Source organism: Anser brachyrhynchus (genome assembly GCF_964034855.1).
Source record: "Anser brachyrhynchus genome assembly, chromosome: 1".
Taxonomy (NCBI): Eukaryota; Metazoa; Chordata; class Aves; order Anseriformes; family Anatidae; genus Anser; species Anser brachyrhynchus.
The window spans coordinates 62,827,526-62,847,966 of NC_137694.1; the positions used below are offsets into that span (position 1 = coordinate 62,827,526).

General features: G+C 40.8%; 1 long non-coding RNA gene across 5 annotated transcripts in view; it reads left to right on the forward strand.

Annotated features, from left to right (window-relative positions):
- Positions 1–81: 81 nt before the first annotated feature.
- Positions 82–20,441, forward strand: part of LOC308176850 — a 47,500-nt gene continuing 27,140 nt past the window's right edge. For 3 of the 5 annotated variants that reach the window (XR_013938692.1, XR_013938693.1, XR_013938694.1), the window contains exons 1-2: positions 1,681–3,519; positions 6,428–6,556. This is a non-coding gene — a long non-coding RNA (uncharacterized lncRNA). Of the gene's footprint in view, positions 127–1,680; positions 3,520–6,427; positions 6,557–20,441 lie in introns of those variants that run through there. The other 2 variants (XR_013938691.1, XR_013938695.1) reach the window with 2 other exon arrangements.

Sequence of the window (20,441 nt, forward strand, 5' to 3'; positions counted from 1 at the left end):
TAATTTATTTATTTTATTTAGCCTCATCCCCACCCCCCCCTTCAGTCTCTCTATCTTATTCTGTCTTTCTGTTTATTTTTTCAGGTCTGCCTTTCATATCCTTGTATTTGATAATGTTGTCCAGGGGTAAGTGTTTCTTCTTTGCACAACACCTGCTGCTTTTTTTTTGGGAAATGAGTGGAAGATAAAAATGTAGCAAGGCAGAAACACGAGGCAACCAAGCCCCAAGGATTATAGCCAAGCTCCCAAACAGGGCTCAGGCACTTGCACACCTTGCACCTTCCCAGCTTTGCTCTGCAGCTTTCAAAGTACATTTGCCAATTACAATTTGCCACTCTTTGTCTCCTGTGAAGTTATCAGGTGAAATCTGTCACCAACTAGCTGAACTCTGGTTACCCTGCAAAAGTGCTTGCAGAGTGTTGGTGCCAATTCTTTTTTCTACAGTGATAAGTGATTCCTTGTGATACAGTCTGCCTGAGCTGTAATTTTGCTCTTGCCAGAATAACTTGACACTGCTAGTAGCTGGAAACAAAACTTACATGTTTACGTTTGTATGCCTCCTCTCAGTGTTTGCTGCTGTTTGTTGTTCCCCGTGTTCTCACTTGTCTGGCAGTGCTCTGGCCGCTTGATCAGCCTTCCTGCCCTGCACCCCAGAGGCTGCACATTTCCCAGAGGAGAAGTAATCCTGAACAAAGAGATAAGGTGTGGGAGTATGGGCAGTAGTGCCGAGCAATTTATCAACAGCACTATCCCTGCTGGAAACAAGTCATCAGCAATAAGAAAGGGGCATGATAGTCCCTTCTCCAGAGCAGCCGGATAGCCCCGTGCTGAATGCTAATGGCTTCATGAAGGTCTCCTTGTCCTCCGTGTTTGCTCTGAAGCACAAGAAGAAAGCTGCTTCCACAGAGTAGCACTTTCAGCAAGGCCCATAGAGGTGTTTTTACATCCCCACTAAGGGTCTACAGAACTCCTTCGGCATTTTGGAGCTATTGAGGAGTTTCCACCAAAAGAACTCCAGCCTAAAAAACGCCTTCATGTACCAGCAGCCAGCTGTTTCAGTCTCACTGCATTGTGCAGTCATAGGCTCACTCTAGCTGTGGCCAAACACCTCTTTGCTGTTGCAGTACCGAGGACCACAGCACATGTGTTTGTGAACTACATCTCTGAGCCTGCATTTGAATCACAGCTGTCCAGGTTTCTGTTTTAGTCATAAAAGAAACAGAGAGTTTAGTTAAGATATTTTTCTTGCAAAGGGTGTGGGGGTGGAAGAACCTGCTCCTATCCTCTTGCCAGAAGTGCATTTCTGCAGAATTGTGCTGTTGATAAATTGTCACTACTGGTCTTCTAATCCATGCTATTCCTCTCCCATAAATCCCACACACATATGTCAGAGTGTCCCACTCCATTGCAGTGTGGGGCCTAGAGACCTTTCCTGTAAGGTCTGAGTCCTATGCTTTTGTGGATACATTGGCTTTACATTCCATAACACTTGATACTAAAAGTTTTTCCCTTGATTCCCCAAATCTCTAATTGACTGGACTTGAGCTGTCTCAGAGACATGTACTGCTTCAATGGCCAAAAAATACCTTATTGACTACAAGCCAGAACAGCAACGTATATATATATATATATATATATATACACACATTTTGTTTTTCAGATAGAGAGAGAGGTGTGGGACTGCAATGCTTCAAACCCTATTATCTGTGGCCCAAGAGCTAAAAACAGTCTCAAACATTTGGATGAAAATTTGCAGCTCATCTTGCAACTGTTTCTTCTTTAGCAGTAAGAAAAACAGTCACTTTTAACAGGGCTTATCTATCTAAATTTTTCTCTGTCTGTAACAGGGAAGAAGCTAAAAAACCTCAGTGGGCTCACAGATTTAGACTAGCTACCAGATTTACAGTCCTGAGAAATGTTCTCATAACCAAGTGATGTATCACTCAAATATGTAAATAAGTTTTCCGTGGGGAGCTCTCAGTCTCTGCCTCAGAGGAAGAGTTTTGCTTAAATAAGCACAGAACAGCTCTGTTGTTGCAACTTTATGGAGCTTATCCCTTCAGGCTGCTAGTCCCAGAAACTGTGCAAGTCCTGGCCAGGCTCTCTGACAATCTAGCAGATGTGTTCAGCTGCAGACACTACCTTTCTTGCTCTGCCAGCACTCCTCTCCCTGCTCTGTCAGAGGCTGCTGCTGCTGTGCTTTACAAGTAATGTAAAGTATTTTCTTTTTTTTTTTTTTTTCCCCCCCACAGGAGGGCATAGGACATCTGGGCTGTGCACAGTGAGAGACATTCTCAAAGAAAGTTTTCATGGGACTAAATTATAATAATTCAGCCTTTGGTTTGCTTTGAAGTTGTGCAGTCACACTATAGCAGTTGTGGTTCATTTTCTTACCGAAAATACAATGTGAGTTGTCCCTTAAAATGACAATTCTTGCATGATCCCCTTTCCTGACAGAGAACAGTGGCATTGTTTTGTCATTATGTATGATAGAATTCCCACTTCTCCCTTTGTCTTTAAAACAGGGAGATTTGGAGACCTCCTGTGCCAGCATCAAGAAATAGATTCAAATGTAGAATTCAAAATTTCACATAAATTGTTTTCAGAAGATTTTAGAGGCAGATTCAGCTCAAGAGATGCAGAGAAAACAGGAAGGAAAAGCTACTCGTGCATGGAAGAAAAGGGAGGAGAAGGCATACAAAGCAGCAGAGGAGATAGAAGCCAATGAGATGGAACAGAAACTGAATCAAACCTGGATTTAAGAAAAAAATTACATCTCTTTATTTTAGTGTACAAAAGTACCAAATCCCAAAATAGGACACTTTAATGACAATGATCACATTATTATGAAACTTGTCTTTGGGGCAAAAGGGATGAATATGTTCAGTGGCATTATTCCAGCCTTGTACTTGAGATAGCTTTTCTTCTACTCCCATTTCAAGCAAGTGCTATTACAAGCCACATTTAGGCACAAACAAAGCAACTAAGAAAACAGAAATAGGCATTATTTCAGGCCATGAAAACAGAACAAGATGCAGATGGCCTTCTTCAAAATCTGGCTTTCTTTCAATGCATGTCAGCACAGCTATATATCTTTCTGAGCTACTGTGACAAGAACTGAGAATAGATGGATGGCTGTTTTACTGCAGGTTTTGATAGCAGTTTTGAGAGATTAGGGCTGTTTTGGAAAGACAAGTTTCAGAGTCTGCTTTCTGAAGGTGCTTGAGATTAGCAAGTATCTTTAGCAACTCTGATATCTCCTTCAGAGACGATTGAAGGTTGAAGGAAAATCAGTCATGAAAGAGAATTTAACTAAGTTTCTTATCCCCTCATGTTTGTTTAGGGAGGGCATTTTCAGAGGACTGGCAGAGCCAACTTCATAGGATGCATTTCAACAATGAGAAAGGGCTGTGATCAAAGGGAATTAATATACTCTTAAACGTGAAACATCTACACTGACATAGCATGTGGCCTCTTGCATTGGCTGGAAAGAAATGGAATCAGCAGCCAACAAAGCAGGCAATTTTTCTTTGATTGTTCTTATACTTTTTTTTTTTTTCATTGAACCTTGTGTGGTTCTTGTTGGGTTGCTGGTGTGCTAGGTTAACCTTCTACTCTCAGTCATTAGTCTCCTTGTCTCGATGGCAGTCACTTCCTTCAGCCAATGTGGTAAATTTTGTGGGGGTGATTTCACAGAAGAATTATGATGAATGCTGCTAGTATTAATCACTGTCTTCCTGAATTAAGGCACTTGAAGTAAAGCACTGTCTGGTGAAAGGAGAACCATCATATCTGTGTGATAAACTGCTAGTGCTCTATTAATGCCCAGAGAGAGGAGCTGCTTAGTTCTGTAATGACTGGAGTCTCTTATTTCATTTAAGAATATATTTCTCTTCCTTCTGACATTCATGTCTGCTTATTCATATTAGTATACTAAGTAAAATTATGCTTTCTGTCATATTTGCATTACATCCACTGAATACAGTGGTAAACGAGGGTGTCAGACTATAAAATATGTGTTCCTTAAACACTGCTGAGAAGGGAAATATTAATGTGTCCATCAGCAGTTTTTCTTTTTCACTTGTGCTATTCATGAGTGATACAGCAACTTCCCCTGGCCTCACTCTTCAGATAATTAAATTGTGCTGTAACTCCTTATGGTGGGTGACTACAGAACTGTACTTCTGGGAAATCAATTGGTAGGGAGAGGCACCATCTTTTACTAGAAAAAAAAAAAAAAAAAAAAAGTGCTATCGGGTTCCTCTAGATGACTCTATGCTTGAAAATATTCTATATCCAGCCTAGTAATGGATGTGAGCTCTGTTCTAAGTCTTACTTTCTCTGGCTGTCACACCTACAACAACACTATTATAAAGCACACAGAAAATTGTACTTTCCTTCCTGGATTTCCATAGGCCAGAAGAATAACAATTCTATGTCCCATAAGATGTTGGGAGGGAAGAATCAATGCCTTTTGTATCAATGGGCAATGATTTTTCTCCAGCTGGTGCCTGGCATTTTCTTCTGATCACTCCAGTTCTCACTTGGTTCTGGATACTGCCCCCACACAACCCACCATCAGGCCAACAGCTTCTGCTCTATTTAGACCAACAACTCAGACACACATTTCATAGCCATCAGCTTCTGGTATCAGTTTTATAGACATGCAAAATAGCTTTCCTTCCCCCAGCAACCATATGCTGAATTGCCAGATTATACAGATGCTTTTTTGTTTGTTTGTTTTAATTTGCAAAGTCTCATTAAATTGAGAATTAATTGTGAGTTTTGAGTTAAATCACTTCTCTGGCTGAATCAATGGTACACTGCTAAATAAACCCTTTTCTGGGATTTGGACAAGTTGTTTTAAGACCTGGCTAATGCTAGTTGTGAAGCTGTAGATCCTTGACCCAACATTCCCTCTTCAGCTACGTGGAGCTAAATACCTAAATGCAATTTCAGAGAAACCATTGTGCTTAACATCTGTACCTATGTAATCAACCTTACATGTTGAAAAGAAACAGAAGTCAGGAGAGAAAATGGTGGCCACCAAAAGAAAACAGGTTGTCTGAGGTCAAGCAGAGGGTTGGAGCCAGGGCAGAGCTGTTCCAGCCCAGCTCAGGTCTTGTGCCCCAGATGTTGCTCATGAGCTGCCTCACTCCTTCATATTTTCAGACACCAATTTATTATGGCTTCACAAGTTGGTTTCCTGTGCTTCTGTGGGACAAGGATATTGGTAAACAAGAATACAGGACCGTGTGATTTTCTCACTATAAACTAGAAGAATAGAGTTTGTGCTTGGACTTATATTTATTCATGACAATTTTGCCAGTATGACGTAACATATTAAATGTAAGTATTTATACTAATGCACTTTCATAGTCCCACTTGGGCCATGAAGATGAAGAATGTTTAGCAAATCTGTTAGCTACTTATGGCTGCTATTTTTCTCTCAGGGTTTTAGTAGTGATTTGTAATGTTCATTTAAATAACAACAACTTCCCATCTAAGACAGGCTGGCATCCTGACTTCAACGACCTCCTGTTCACAGAGAAATCAGTTGGGTTATATAGTCTTTGCTATATATGCACTTAACCTAAATACACTTACAATGTTGGAAGAGAATTGTGACACAGCTTAAAATGTTTTGGGCCCGTGTTATACAAGCTGTTTCAGCAACCATATCACATACGTATGCCTTCCTAATGTTTTGGTCAGTATGCTTATAGCTACTCCAGATCTTTTTTTAGCAAAAAAATCATAAAAAAAAATCACACCTGTAAGTACAAAATTACCTAAACTAATAACTGTAAGAAACAGGTTTCACATTCAGTTTTATGCTTTTTTTTTTCCATTTGTATTTTCAGAAGAAAAAGTAGGTAGCATCTATGAACAACCCATTGTTTTGCTAACTTTGTCTTCATCCCAAATTGAGAAGCGTTTCAACCAATTGGCCACCATAGTTCTATGTTTGGAGTTAATACATCCAGTTAGGGCAGAGTCATAGCCTTAATCAAGAGTGTCTCCTGATAGAGTCTTCTCTTTTCAGGTTGCAAGATTTCAAAAATTAAAATGTATTCATGCCTGAGTACTCCTTGGATGCCATTTTGTGGTAGCTTTATGAAAAGCATGACTCAGAGCATATAATTAATCCCTAAAGCATTTCATACTTTTTCAAGTTATTCAACAAATGAGACTTCGCAATAATGGTGAAATAATTTTATTTCCAAAATGTAAGACTGAGTTCAGCTCTAACAATTCTTCTGGGTGTATAGAAATTTATTTATTTCTTTGATCAGGAAAGAACACAATAAAGATGGATATATTCCACTTTAAAACAAGGAAAGAATTATGAGATATAAGAATATGTATATATATATAGTTTATTATACACTTCTATAGTTAATTTTATTTGTGATTTGTTAAACAGGGAGAAGAGCTGAAGATCTTACTGAAGAACTTACCAAAGATCTTAAACTGAACATTAATGATTTCTTAATGGACAAAGACTGTTGAAGCTCTGGGACAGTGGTCACAATATTACCTACCCTGCTAGAAAGTAAGTAGCCATATTGCTTTCAAAGTCTTGTTCACTGAACATAAGAATGACAGTACAGCACCAGAATAAAGATTAATCTAGGTAATTTGCTGTCTGGGATAGTAGCAGATGCTTAGAGATGAGCACGAGCTTATGGTTTCATAATACATAGAGCCAAGATAACAGCTAGGTACTGCCAAGAGAGAAAGGTCCTGCTCTTTCAGCTTCTGCACCCCCAGCTCCTGGATTCATAAACTTGCCTGTGCAGTTCTGATGCTTGTCCAGTCACACAACACACCAATTCACTCCAAATGACTGACTGAAAGGGTAGAGAATGCACTTAAAAACAGAAGGAAAAAAAAAAAGTGCATTTGTATTTGGTGTGTTGAGCTGGCTAGCCCTATGATCAGTCAGGTACCAGAGCCAGACTGAGGTGTCAGGCATCTGGGGTCAGCTAATGTGAGAGGAAAGAGAAAGGAAGGCTGGATAGGAGGAGGAATTGAAGTAAATCTCTTTCCTGAATGGAAATAGCTAATTTAGAATTTATAATCTATACTACATATATCTTTTTTTTCTTTACCTAAGTGCATTACTTACAATGTATTGCATTTGATTTTCATTGGCCATTTTATTATTTGGTCACTCAATGTCATGCAGTCTTTCTGTGGCAGTTCACTGTAGCTGTCACTGTAGGCAGCATAAGGTCTTAGTATTCAGAACCTAGGAGGACCATGACAGTAACTGCTTTCCATCGTCAAAACTGACCATATAGTTGAATGCTCTCTTTCCTACTTTTTAAGCAGTCATCAGTCTTTGAGAGAAACTTTCTTTCCAGCCTGAGAGGTCTGAAGGGCTTTTGATAAGGAGAGCTGTTGCCACCTTTTCTGGAAGATGGCAGATTGACCACTTGGGCATTGATTCTGTCCATATGATGGATGACTTGTCTGAGCAAAAGTCATGTTAATACACTTATTTACTATTCATTCACTTCTTTGTTTCTCTCACTGTCCCTTACAACAGCTGGGATTTTTTTTCTATGAGTTTCATGCAGGGACAGGGAGCCTTTGTTAAAGATTGGTGCCATACTGCCACCTTCTACTCCTCAAGCACTTTGTTGGTGCTATGCTATAGATCACACCTCATGGCAGTTCCATAGCTGAGATGCTTTAAGCTCTTGAATAAATATCATCTGTTCCTGGTAATTTTTCATTGTTCAGTTTCTCAATTTGTTCCAAGCCATCTAATATTGATTCTTTAAGTTGAGGCCATTCTTTCTGGTGAAAAATGTCTCCATTGTAGGAAATTCATGGACACTTTTAGGGCCATTACATACTTCTGAAAATCTTTGAGGTTCTTTTATAGCTTAGTGATATGTCCAAATATAAACATTTAAAAAATAGTCATTATGGTAGGCAAAAAACTCCTCTAAACTGGCAGCAGATAATTGCATGTATGCACATATGTGCAGGATGAATATCTAAACATCCTGGCTGCAGGAATATCGTGGAAATAGGGGAGATTTATAGCTTGAGAATTGGGACCACCTGAACCTGACAAGGTTCAACAAGTCAGAATGAAAGTTGCTGCGCCTGGGCTGGGGCAATCCCAGACGTGAGTACAGACTGGGATTAAAACTCATTGAGAGAAGCCCTGCTGAGAAGGACCTGCGGGTTCTTATGGATGAAAAGCTTGACATGAGCCAGCAGTGCGTACCTGCAGCCCAGAAGGCCAACTGCATCCTGGGCTGCATCAAAAGAGCGGCCAGCAGGGTGAGGGAGGTGATTGTCCCCCTCTGCTCTGTTCTTCCAAGGCCCCACCTGCAGTGCTGTGTGCAGGCCCAGGGCCCCCAGCACAAGAAGGATGTGGACCTGTTAGAATGGGTCCAGAGGAGGGCCACGAAGATGATCAAGGGGCTGGAGCACCTCTCCTACAAAGAAAGGCTGAGATAGCTGGGGCTGTTCAGCCTAAAGAAGAGAAGGCTCTGGGGTGACCTCATTACATCTTTTCAGTACTTAAAGGGAACTTATAAAAAAGATGGAGAGTGACACTTTGCTTAATCAAATAATGACAGAACAAGGGGGAATGGATTTAAACTAAAAGAAGGGATATTTAGATTAGAGGTTAGGAGGAAATTCTTCACTCAGAGGGTAGTGAGGCACTGGACGTTTACCGAGAGAGGTTGTGGATGCCCCACCTACAGGTGTTAAAGACCAGGTTGGATGGAGCTTTGGGCAACCTGATCTAGTGGGTGGCATCCCTGTCTATGGCAGGGGGGTTGGAACTAGGTGATCTTTAAGGTCCCTTCTAACCTGAGCCATTCTATGATTCTATAATTCTGTGATATAGAGAAAAATGAAAAGAAATGCCCAGGAACCTTAGCATAGATAACACTGGAGACTGACAATGGCAAGCAGCTGCTCAGCAGGCCTGACTTGCTGCCTGACCTTCCCAGACGAGGAAGACCTCCCACCTGAGCAGGGAAACTAAGACCTAGGGAAGATGATACAGGTGGGTCAGCAAACAAGTATGTAAAATAATAAAGTAGGGCAAAAACATGTTGGTTCTTAAATAGACCCCAGTGTCTAAATCCAAGAGTTGTTGTTTACTCTGTCTCATGAGTCAGATCCACTACATTTTTCTATTTATTTATTTATTTTTCTTTTATTTTCATTACAACAGACAACAGTAAGTTGAGGCTTCTTTTTTTCCTTTATGCTCAGTCTTGAAGTGCACTTTCAATGTTTTGAAATATTGCTTTTAAATTAGAAATACAAGAAACCTACTATTATTTTGAGAAAGGCTGTATATTCCCCTATTTACCTGATTCCCATAACTGGATAATAAATGAAAACCTTCATTAACACATATCTTGCCCTAAAATTTGAAGAACTGTCAGTACTGGACAATGAATAAAACTGTAAATGTAATCAGAGCTGGTGTTGCAACTATTTAAGCTGAAAATGATTTTCTAGGGTAGGAGTACATCTAATTGAGCTGTATTTTAAATTCAGTATGTTTTATTCTGTTCCATTAAATCACAATTTGTAAGCCAAACTTATATTTATTCTACTGCAAAATTAATCTTTAGAAAACCAGTAAAATTTTTTCCACACCAGAACTATATAACAGACTACAGATTGAAGTTTAATATACTGACTTGTTGGTTTGTGTTTTTGTTTGTTTTTTAACTAACATTTCATTTTGTGGAATGGTTATAAAGCATAATTCATGGTCTTTTTCATGTGCCACACGTTAGATTCCCTAGTCAATGTTTTTTCCTATTAAAAAAAAAAAAAAAGGCATTTCTGAAAATTGGGACCATCGATGCTTATTTAGGTACACAACTAGGCTACATGACATTCAAAAGTGATGAACATTTAGAGCTTTTTTGCTGTCACTCAAGGTCTATTTCTTGTACTAGAACAGACGGGCAGTCTCTTGTTTTACTCTGTCATAGTTTTGAGTCTCCTGTCCTGAAAGCAGGACAGGAGCTATTTCATTACACCTGAGTTGGGTGCTGGCAGTGGTCAGTCCTTAACCCTGCTATCCAGCACATCAGTGAAGGTAGGTTCCATTCCCTAGCCACCTCACTTCAATGCAACGAGTCTCATACCCCAGAAGCCTTCACTTTGAATTCAGTTCCTGGGGCTGACTGATAGGCATCTGACTTTCTTGTGGGCACACAGAGCTATAGGCAGATTCAGAACATCAGCTATTTGTTCTGATAAAGCTAATCTGGAATGTCAATTTGATTTGTTAGTTAATTACCAGCATTCTGCTTTTTTTCTTGGAACAATTTTAGTTTTGTTCACACTGACCTGCAGAAACTGCCTACTTACTCATTTATGTCTTCCAGTCAGCAACATAGAATCACAGAATCATAGAATATCCTGAGTTGGAAGGGACCCATAAGGATCATCAAGTCCAACTCCTGGCACCGCACAGGTCTGCCCAAAAGTTTAGACCATGTGACTAAGTAGACAGTCCAATCTCTTCTTAAATTCAGACAGGCTTGGTGCAGTGACTACTTCACTGGGGAGACTGTTCCAGTTTGCGGCCACCCTTTCGGTGAAGAACCTCTTCCTGATGTCCAGCCTAAACTTCACCTGCCTCAGCTTGACACCATTCCCGCGGGTCCTGTCGCTGGTGATAACAGAGAATAGGTCACCTGCCTCTCCACTCCCCCTCACGAGGAAGTTGTAGACTGCGATGATGTCCCCCCTCAGCCTCCTCTTCTCCAGGCTGAACAGGCCAAGTGACCTCAGCCGCTCCTCATATGTCTTCCCCTCTAGGCCCTTCACCATCTTCGTCGCCCTCCTCTGGACACTCTCCAACAGTTTAATGTCCTTTTTGTACTGTGGTGCCCAGAACTGCACACAGTACTCGAGGTGAGGCCGCACCAGCGTAGAGTAGAGCGGGACAATCACTCCCCTCGACCGACTAGCAATGCCGTGCTTGATGCACCACCCCAGGATACGGTTGGCCCTCCTGGCTGCCAGGGCACACTGCTGGCTCATATTCAACTTGCTGTCAACCACAACCCTCAGATCCCTCTCTGCGGGGCTGCTCTCCAGCGTCTTGTCACCCAGTCTGTACATATAGCCAGGGTTTCCCCGTCCCAGGTGCAGGACCCAGCACTTGCTCTTATTAAACTTCATGTGGCTGGTGATCACCCAGCTCTCCAATCTGTCCAGATCTCTCTGCAAGGCCTTTCCACCCTCAGCCGAGTCTACAACTCCTCCAAGTTTTGTGTTGTCAGCAAATTTGCTCAAAACACCTTCTAGTCCTACATCCAAATCATTTATAAAGACATTGAAGAGGACTGGCCCTAAAATGGAGCCTTGAGAGACCCAACTAGTGACCATCTGCCAGCTGGATGTGGACCCATTTACCACAACCCTTTGAGCCCTGCCCGTCAGCCAATTGCTCACCCATCGTATGATATTTTTGTTTAGCTGTATGCTGGACATTTTGTCCAGTAGGATCCTATGGGAAACCGTGTCAAAAGCTTTGCTGAAGTCCAAAAAGATCACATCAGCTGGTTTCCCTTGATCGACTAGATGGGTGATCTTATAAAAAGAAATCAGATTTGTTAGGCAGGACCTACCCCTCATGAACTCATGTTGGCTGGGACCAATGACTGCATTGTCCCCCAGGTGCGCTTCAATAACTTCAAGGATCATCTTCTCCATAATTTTACCAGGCACTGATGTAAGACTGACAGGCCTGTAATTGCTAGTGTCTTCTTTCTTACCCTTCTTGAAAATTGGCACAACATTTGCCAGCTTCCAGTCCACTGGGACCTCTCCAGATGCCCAAGATTTTTGAAAAATAATTGAGAGAGGTCCCACGATGACATCAGCCAGCTCTTTAAGCACCCTGGGATGAATCCCATCTGGACCCATGGACTTGTATGGATCCAGGTGGAGCAGCAAATCCCGCACACGTTCAAGGTCGGTTGGGAGTTTGTCCTTCCCACCATCATGGTCCTCCAGCTCAGGGCACCCTGGGTCCCGAAGCCCATCATCAGTGTTTAAGACAGAGGCGAAGAAGGCGTTAAACATCTCTGCTTTGCCTGTGTCATTGTCTGTGAGGAGACCTTCCCCATCTAGTAGCGGACCTATGTTTTCTTTGGTTCTCCTTTTTCTGTTCACGTATCTAAAAAAACCTTTTTTATTGTCTCCCACAGACACAGCCAGCTTCAACTCTAGTTGGGCTTTGGCCACACAAATTTTCTCCCTACAAACACAAACAGCATCCCTGTATTTCTTCCTTCTCGCCTGACCCTCCTTCCAGCTGCCGTACACTTTCTTTTTTTGCCTAAGCTCCAGTAGAAGTTCCCTGGTCAGCTAGGCTGGCCTTCTGCCCCGCTTGCCTGACTTCCAATATTTTGGAATTGCCTGATCTTGTTCTTTTAGAAGTCAGTGCTTAAAGACTGACCAGCACTGATGGACGCCAATGCCTTCAAAAGCAGTTTCCCAGGGGACCTTGCTGACTAGTTCCCTGAGCAGCCTGAAGTCTGCTTTCCCCATATCCAGGGCTGAAGTTTTGGTGACAGTTTTCCTTCTGTCACCATAAATTCTAAAATCAACCACTTCATGGTCACTATGACCGAGACGGCCGCCAATTGCCACGTCCCCCACAAGACCCTCTCTGTTCTCCAGCAACAGATCTAGGAGGGCACCTTTCCTAGTTGGCTCTCTTAGCACCTGCACCAAGAAGTTATCATCTAGGTGCTTTATGAACCTCTTTGACTTGCTCGTGTCAGCCGTGTGGTAATCCCAGTTGACATCTGGCAAGTTGAAATCCCCCATTAGGACAAGGGGAGTTGATCTTGAGGCATCTCTTAGTTCTGGAAAGAATAATTCATCTGTGTTGTTGTCCTGTGTTTGCCAGGTCCTCTGTAATAGACTCCCACAACGACATCCCCTTTATTTGTTCGTCCCTTAATCCTTACCCAGAGGCTCTCAACTTTGCCATCGCCAAGTTGAAGTTCCACACAGTCCAGCCCATGCTTCACATACATTGCCAGCCCGCCACCTCGCCTACCCTGCCTGTCCCTCCTGAAGAGCCTGTAACCATCTATTGCAACACATCAGCCACAGGACTCATCCCACCAGGTTTCGCTTATGCCAATGATGTCATAGCTGCGGGACTGGGCCAAGACTTCTAGCTCATCCATTTTATTCCTCATACTTCATGCGTTTGTGTAGAAGCACTTCAAATGCGCCTCCCTACAAGCAGCACCTTGTGTAGCCGACCGAAGGGCCTCACTAACACACAGTCCGTCTGATTCTATGCACCATCCCTTAGGTCATCACTGGCATGCCTGGTTTTATCCCCTCCCCCCTTCGATTCTAGTTTAAAGCCCTATCTATCAGCCCTGCCAACTCCTGAGCAAAAATCCTCACCCCTCTCTGAGAGAGTCGCATCCCATCTGGTGCCAGCAGGCCCGGTGTCGCGTAGACCTTCCCGTGATCAAAAAGCCTGGAATTCTGCCGGTTGCACCAGTCCCGAAGCCACGTGTTAATGTGATGAGTCTGTTTGTCAGCATCGATTCCCCCTGTCGGAAGGACGGAGGCAAACACAACCTGTGCCCTTGATCCTTTAAGTAGTCTCCCCAAAACCCTAAAGTCCCTTTTGATCGCTCTCGGACTTCCCATTGCTATGTCGTCATTACCAGCCTGAAAGACCAGTAGCAGGTAGTAATCGGTGGGCCGTACCAGGCGCTTGACTTTCTTAGCAAAGTCTCTCACCCGAGCCCCAGGGAGGCAACAGACTTCCCTGTGGGTTGGGTCTGGTCGGCATATTGGGCCCTCTGTCCCTTTCAAAAGGGAGTCCCCCATGACAATAACACTTCTTTCTTTTTTGACAGTTGATGTAGCAATGTGGGGGATAGGTTGCCTTGCCTTAGGCATCCTCTCCAAAACAATGAATAGCAGCCAACATCATTGTAAGGGTATTGCAGATATTTTCAAACTTTATAGTAAGCCATATACCGAGATTTTTCAGTGGAATTCAGAAGTTGATAAGAATAACAATACATACCTGGGATTTAAATCCAGGCTAGTGATAACATAGTGATTTTAACTGTGAGGATGCTTGATCATTGAAACAAATTATCTGTTGATTAGAATGGATTCCTTGTAAACTAAAAATGCTCATATCAAGATTGCACAGGCTTTTAGAAGTATGTACTGGCTTCAGTCTCAACAAAATGTTTATAGGAAAGAGTGGTGGTAGGAATCAGATTATTTTATTGCAGGATTTTTTTTTTCTTTTGGTCTTAAAACTATTAATTTTATTTCTTAGAATGGAAATGTTTTTCTTCTGAATTATTTACCGGTGTACATTTTTTAGCATCTTTCCTCACGTCTTCACGAGCATAGTAAAAGAATAAATAAACAAAATATTTGTACCTTTGTATCCAGAGGGCAGAAAAAATCCCCATTGCTCAAGCCATACTCAGCCTCCCCCTTTCTTTCACCTCGTATGAATCACTGATGTGCATAGATGTATGTTCCTCTCCTTCTCCCTAAACACGTGCTGAGCTCAAATAGTCCATGTCTCAATGTGTCATAGTTACCTCTAGAGTATCTGGAGATAACTGTTATATGCCCGAGTGCTCGTGAGAAAGGACTGGGTTTATATGGGATTGGATATATATATTTTTTCTGCCTAGAAGGATGGGTAGGAAGGGTAGAAAATCAAACAAAATTAGTATGAACCCTACAGTGGAAAAAAACTCATCCAGCAGACTGAACGTCTTTGCCATAATAAAAAGATTTTCTTGCCAAAGTCCAAATAAGAGCTCTGGGATTTTTATCATGCTCAGACAGTTTTAACTCTTTGTCATTTATTTGAACCTGTGATTAGTTCAGCAATTCACTTAAGGAAATGCTAGTTTCTGTTCAGTTCCTCGTAAAAGGAGGGTATTCACCTCACACCACCAGCTATCACAATGGGTTAGCACCTTCACCTTTGATCTTTCCAAAACCACTGAACTCTTGCAGTTCTGTTGAAAGCTTTGATTTCACGCAGAAAAGTGACCTTTATAAGGATTTACATGAACATACAGGATACTGCTTCTGTACTTGTTCTTTGATTTTTTTTTTTTAATACCATCAAATGTTTCATTTCACACTAATTTTATGTTCATAGTGGTCAACACTTTCCCTTCCAGCCAAAGTTCCTGGAAGGCAGCACACAGTACGGCAAATGCCACCTTAACACTTTAGCTTGGTTCTTGATCAAGTGAAGAGGGTCTAAGTTACCACTGGAATTCTCTAAAGAGCTCTAGTTTTCTTTAACAGCAATAATCAGTGTAATTTGATTGACTCTAATTAAAATTACACCTTAAAACTTTATTGTTTCAAGCAAGTGCTCCTGGTCAGAATGCAAGATTTAATCAATAGTTTCAGTGTTAATAAGATGCAGCCTTCCTTAGCCTTTTGCCCTGGGAGACTAATCAGACGACATGCCACTCTGTGCTTCCAATGGCAATGAATGTTTTTTTCTTATGCTGAATAAAAAGTGAGGAAATTTGTACTCACATTTTCTTGCAGGTAGTTTCCAACAGCCTATTTGTCTAACCAGCTGTTTTCTCAGTTCCCCTCTCATGGCTTTTGTAGCAAATGTGTTGTTTTGAAGATTAAGATTTTGATGATGGAAAACGGGAAGTCCCTAAGTCATTGTTTTCCCGCAGTCTGCACTGCTGTCTAGGGAGCATAAGATGTGCCTACTTGACAATTTAGTGTAAGGGGTTAGAACGAACCAATTTATTTTCCACTGACAGCTGAAAACTTCTACTTTCTCTCCCTTTCCTGCCTTCCCTGTCTTTGCTTCTGATTGCAAGAGTCACTGCAAACTAGCTAACAGCTGTGCTGTTAATTACTTTATTGGCTATCCCAAACTACCCCAGTAGATAACATTTTTGCTTGATTTCCCACCTCTCTTTATGTTTGCCCTTGTCCCTCAAGTGGGAATCAACAACTTTCCCAATGCAAGAAGTGAATGTTTAAAATAATAAATATATGTTTTTTTAATTGCAAAGGGAGGTTTGAAGTGAAACAAAGTACACTGATGTCAGACATACTTTGGTACTTTCTCTTTTTGATTTACAACCTAAAGGAAGTCATTTCTCTACCTATGACCTCTAAAAAGCACCATAGTCAGAGAGTGAGATCATGGTGATCTGAAATTGTCAGTTGTATACTGATTACTGTCTTCCATCCCTTAGAAAGCCAAATTTTATAGGGCTATATGGCAATAAAGTCAAATATTACAGGCTTGTTATAGGGATGCATTTATGAATTATAGAAAATATACAGTATAAAAGCAGATACAAAGTAAGATTATAGTTTTAAGACTTCATTCACTCAAATAGATCTGATAAAATACAGAATTGTCAGGGCTTGCACTAAACATGCCTACATTGTGTGGTTAGACCAAATACCACACTGATTTTCTCCCCAGTTCTACTACCTATGTAAAAAATCTTGTGCCGATGAATCAGTTCATTCCTCTCCGGGAAGGCTGTGGGGCTGGGGGTGGCCACCTTCTGGGTTCCTGGTGGATGCTCTCTAGAAACTGATTACAAAGCAACAAGGACACAATTCTTCAATGCTCTTCCTGCAAGTTCCTCAGAAATACAGGTAGCTTTTCATCCAATTAGTAACCACTATATCTGCACCTGGGGTTGTAGGAGCAGTCTTTGGAGGCAGAAAGGACAGCTATTTAAGTGGGATTTTGCTATGTGTGTTTCTTGCCTGTATTCTACTACAGAGGCTGTCAAACATCTGTGTTAACACAGGTATTAGGTTTTTGCCTGAGATACCAGCCCTTTCCTAAAGCTTTTGTTCTGTTCTCTAGAAGCATGTAATCTTTTAATTTAGACAACAGTTTGCAAAATAAAGCCAAGGAAGATTTAGAGTTAAATTAAATTTAAAAGAGAAGGAGAGAAGTACAATATTCATTAGTAAATAACTGAAACCAATATCTCAGAGTGGCTGCCAACCTCTTCTGGTAAAACTCCTTCCCCCCAAAAAAAGAAAAAGAGTACCAGTGAGGAAACAAAGAGAGCCCCCTGGTATGTCCATGCCCTTCTGAAGTCAAGTTCAAGTTTTCTAGAAAAGATAAAGGGGAAGTGAAATTATGTTTCATGAGTGAGGGTGTTTCTTAAATTTAACTTTAATTGCACTGAGAAGAATGATGATAAAGATTCCAACCTCTTTATTGCTGAAATATACGTATATATATTGTTAAAAGTTTAATAAAACATATGAATAATTTGCCTGGGGGAAGTTCTGCTGTGTCCATTATCAGTGGCTTTTAATAATACATTAGACTCAGATAAACCATCTGTCAATGTTGCTGTAGTACAGTAGATCCCGCCTTGGGGCAGATGAAAAAACTGGTTGATTTACTGAGGTCACTCCCAACCCTTATTTTCTATGATTGCACAAGGAACATGTTTGCTGTGCTCATCACCCAGGTGAAGTACTTGGGGCTCTTCTACATGTCTGAAGCCTTTTTATGTGCCTAATACAATGAGACAGTATGGAGCTGAATGCTCTGCTGGTTGTAGTGGTTGACAAAACTAATGCAATTCTGTCCCCAGCAATTGGCTGAGCCTAGGCTGCAGTGTAGATGGTAAACCACTGGCAACTTCTTGATAGGCAGGGAAGTTGAGAAGGCAGACATTTCGTGGGACATCCATAGTAGCAATTTCACTGTTCGTTCTGTGGAAAAATGCCATAAATTTGAGGGAATATATCTGCAGTATTGTATACTGCAACACTACCTGTTTATTTTTCTGGTATCACAGAATTGCTCAGAGACTTAATTCATATTTTTAATTAACTTTGTGGTAGTTACCAGGAGGTCCAAGAAAATCCATTCGTTTTCTGTTTAAAAACTCTGTAGTTTGTAGAATGTAAAATCACTGGGAAAAAAAATAAATCTTTTAAATAGTTAAAATAGAAGGTAAGTTAGATTTTCATAGGGTATTACATTTTTCTTCTATTTTAAATTTGACTTATTTTTGAGTTCCCTATACACATTGCATACCCATACTAAAAGCTTCTTAAGTGTGTGAAATGCTCTGCCTATATTTCTGAGACGAAGAATGGGTAGATGCTGCTAGCAGCTGATAAAGAACATTTCACTTAAGGTTCATTTGTATTGTTTTGTGTCATTCTAACAAATTGCTTGGCATCCACTACAAAATTTGTACTGGAAGACAAATTTAGTGCAAATGTAGCAGTAATGATAATTAGACTTTCTTAGTATATAAAACTTAGTGTGTCAAAAAACAAAAAAACTATAACTGGATGGACTCAAAGCAGAAATTTATTCATGTAATTCTTTCAAATGTAACATTTTATTGAAAGAAGTGGAGTCAAATGAAATTTAATTTAAAAAGTGTTTCAGTTTGAGAAGATTACTGTAATTCCCTCCATTTACATAGGACTGTTCATCTGGAAGAATTGTTTCCTATACTGGTTTGCATTCTATTCACTTTGCATACATACCAAAATGCTAATATAAGTTGCAGATAAAATGTTTTAAGAGTTAGACTTCTACTACTGCACAAAAGGAGTAGAAAGCTAAAGAACTACCTGGAAAATAATTGCAGGTACATGAAATTCATTGATAGTCTTCTGTTGTCAGTTAGGATCTCCTTGTGACCATTGCTTCAGAGATTAATATCCCTTTACTCTCTAAGTGTCTTTAACACTCAATCAGCTAACCTAGCCAGTCAGGGGCCCTCTGTAATGTACAGAAGGCCAGGGATGTGTCTGGGAGGTGATGTACCTCAGATGTCTGGGCTGCTATCACAGAATAAAGTATGGTCCAGGAGAACCTCTCTTCCCTCCCCACTGCTGGTTATTTGTGACTTAGACCAGGCCACCTAGGTTTTGGAGGGCTAAGAGGTAGTCAAAGTGACCCAAATCCTGACTGGTTCACAGACAAATAAATCTTGTCTATTTCCACACTTTTAATTTAGACTCCTTATATACCTGAAAGCCTTTATCAAAGCAGGGAAAATCAGAGCATGTGGAAGTTGCATTGGTCAAAGTAATTCCTAGAAGCTTATTACAGAAAAAAAAAAAAAAGTTCTCTAAAAAGTCAAGTATAAATTTTAGTGCCCAGCAGGCCTATTTTCAAGAGCAGCAGAACTTAAGGACAAAATTTCCCTATGGATTTTTCTTGGTTTTACTGCAAATGTCAGCCACCAGACACTGACACATAAATAAAGAGAAAAAAAAAAGTGAGGTACATTGCCTGATGTGCTTGTATTTCCTGCTGATGTAGGTGAACCATGTAACAACCACAATCTGTGCTGGCTCCTTTTCTGCCTTAGGGAAATAGTTACTGAAACCAGTCATTTGCTAGAAAAATTAGATGATTGAGCTTTGAAGTCTCTGTCTTCTCTGCTTCCCTCTCACTTGCTTTTCTATTCTTCTCTACTTCCCTCTCTGCTTTTCTATGAAGTGCACGTAGAGCTTTGTGTTGGAGAGTCCATACAACCCACAAAAGGAAATAAGGAAGCATATTGATAGCATTGCTGAAATAACATCTCTCAAGGCATGAGGACCATTGTAGGAACAGAGAGGATGATGATGGAGAGGACAGTCATTCTCTTTTTAAATTTAATTTTACTAGGTACTTTAACAAATATTGAACTTCAAACGTGAAATAGCCCATTTAAGCCAAAGTAGAATCCTGAGATGGGACCTTTGTCAACAGAGTTTTTTATGTAAGAAAACTTCCAGAGAGTGCAGTGAATTACCGCATGTACTAAAACAGATGAGCTGGTAGCCTCTGGCTCCCAGAGGGGAATAGCTTGCAATCATTGCATGAGTCATGGAGACAGGCAGATACAAATATTCTTGTTAGCTCAAAGGAAAAAAGAAGTTCTGCACTGGAGATCAGCATTCCCATCAGGCCACCACCCTGCCACATCTTGTATACATTCCTTGCTCAATGCCAATAAATAGGTCATTTGGGAACAATGTACTCCAAAGAATTATAAAACTGTAGTAAAGGGTATTAACTGCCACACTACTAATTTTTCTAATTATTTTCAAAGATACTGCTCAAAGGTTTGGGTTTAAATTTAAACATACTATGTCTAATTCAAAGTAGAAATTCTAAGGTAATGTGATTGCAGCTTTGAAAAGGTTTGCACATCCTTTCACAGATTGACTGTAGAATAGACAGCCCTTTAGAATAGAAGTTGGTTGCTTTTTTTTTTTTTTTCTGTTGTTCTCTAAAAAGAAGTCTTTTGGCTTCTCAGAATGAAGGTTTATAATGCTACCAGGGGGAAGAGCAGAGAGAAGGAACAGGAAAAGACTGATGGACTTTTCTTCCATGAATTTTTCTCCTTGCTTCTGAACTCTAC